This window comes from Coenobita brevimanus, chromosome 10 (genome assembly GCF_032717465.1).
Source record: "Coenobita brevimanus isolate Jiangsu-jjx chromosome 10, ASM3271746v2, whole genome shotgun sequence".
Classification (NCBI taxonomy): domain Eukaryota; kingdom Metazoa; phylum Arthropoda; class Malacostraca; order Decapoda; family Coenobitidae; genus Coenobita; species Coenobita brevimanus.
In genome coordinates this window covers 7348734-7350442 of record NC_136963.1, presented here as the reverse complement: position 1 = coordinate 7350442, position 1709 = coordinate 7348734, and positions in this window count along the sequence as shown.

Below are 1709 nucleotides of genomic sequence, written 5' to 3'. Positions count from 1 at the left end.
ACTTCATTAATTCTCTAATTGGATGTTAAAATAATATTCAGTCTGTGGTCATTAGGAGACATGTGTTTTTATAGATATCAGTAATTTTCCTACGCATCTCTCTCTCTCTCTCTCTCTCTCTCTCTCTCTCTCTCTCCAACACTACCACCACCACTACTATCAGTACTACTACTTGAGAGGCCGAGAATTCCTTCTATAAATCAGTGTGAGGTATTGAGGACATAAATATTTAGGCTATATAAGTGAAGACAGTTTTTTGAAATAAGTACGATACTGAGGCAAAATTAAATTAGTTTATTCTAAGTTTAATTCTGTACATAGGAAATTCAAGACTATTATTTCACGACCCTTACTTGAAGGTCTATCTATCTATCTATCTATTGCCAGACGCCATAATCCCGTAAGGGGTGGCCATTTGACTCTGAGTTAGTTGTTTTACGGGGAGGGGCACTAACCCTCCACCAACCCACTTGTTGACACGTAGGCAGCACGTATGGTTTGGTTATATGGTTACCACCCAGCGTTGTAAATGGTTTCTTGGCTTACAGGAAACCATTTGGCTTGTCACTCAATGTAAAGCCACCTGTAAAGGAAAGAAAAGCAATAAGAAGTGACAGGAAAGATGGGAGAAATAGGAAGAGAGGAGGACAGGCACAGAAAAAGAATGATAAAGGCTAAGGAAGAAGTAGGCAGCACTACATCAAGTGAGTGGATGATGGTGAGAAATAGGAAGAGAGGAGGGCAGGCTCAGAAAAAGAATGATAAAGGCTAAGGAAGAAGTAGGCAGCACTACATCAAGTGAGTGGATGATGGTGAGAAATAGGAAGAGAGGAGGACAGGCACAGAAAAAGAATGATAAAGGCTAAGGAAGAAGTAGGCAGCAGTACATCAAGTGAGTGGATGATGGTGAGAAATAGGAAGAGAGGAGGACAGGCACAGAAAAAGAATGATAAAGGCTAAGGAAGAAGTAGGCAGCACTACATCAAGTGAGTGGATGATGGTGAGAAATAGGAAGAGAGGAGGACAGGCACAGAAAAAGAATGATAAAGGCTAAGGAAGAAGTAGGCAGCACTACATCAAGTGAGTGGATGATGGTGAGAAATAGGAAGAGAGGAGGACAGGCACAGAAAAAGAATGATAAAGGCTAACGAAGAAGTAGGCAGCACTACATCAAGTGAGTGGACGATGGTGAGAAATAGGAAGAGAGGAGGGCAGGCACAGAAAAAGAATGATAAAGGCTTAGGAAGAAGTAGGCAGCACTACATCAAGTGAGTGGATGATGGTGAGAAATAGGAAGAGAGGAGGGCAGGCACAGAAAAAGAATGATAAAGGCTGAGGAAGAAGTAGGCAGCACTACATCAAGTGAGTGGACGATGGTGAGGAATAGGAAGAGAGGAGGACAGGCACAGAAAAAGAATGATAAAGGCTAAGGAAGAAGTAGGCAGCACTACATCAAGTGAGTGGATGATGGTGAGAAATAGGAAGAGAGGAGGACAGGCACAGAAAAAGAATGATAAAGGCTAAGGAAGAAGTAGGCAGCACTACATCAAGTGAGTGGATGATGGTGAGAAATAGGAAGAGAGGAGGGCAGGCACAGAAAAAGAATGATAAAGGCTAAGGAAGAAGTAGGCAGCACTACATCAAGTGAGTGGATGATGGTGAGAAATAGGAAGAGAGGAGGACAGGCACAGAAAAAGAATGATAAAGGC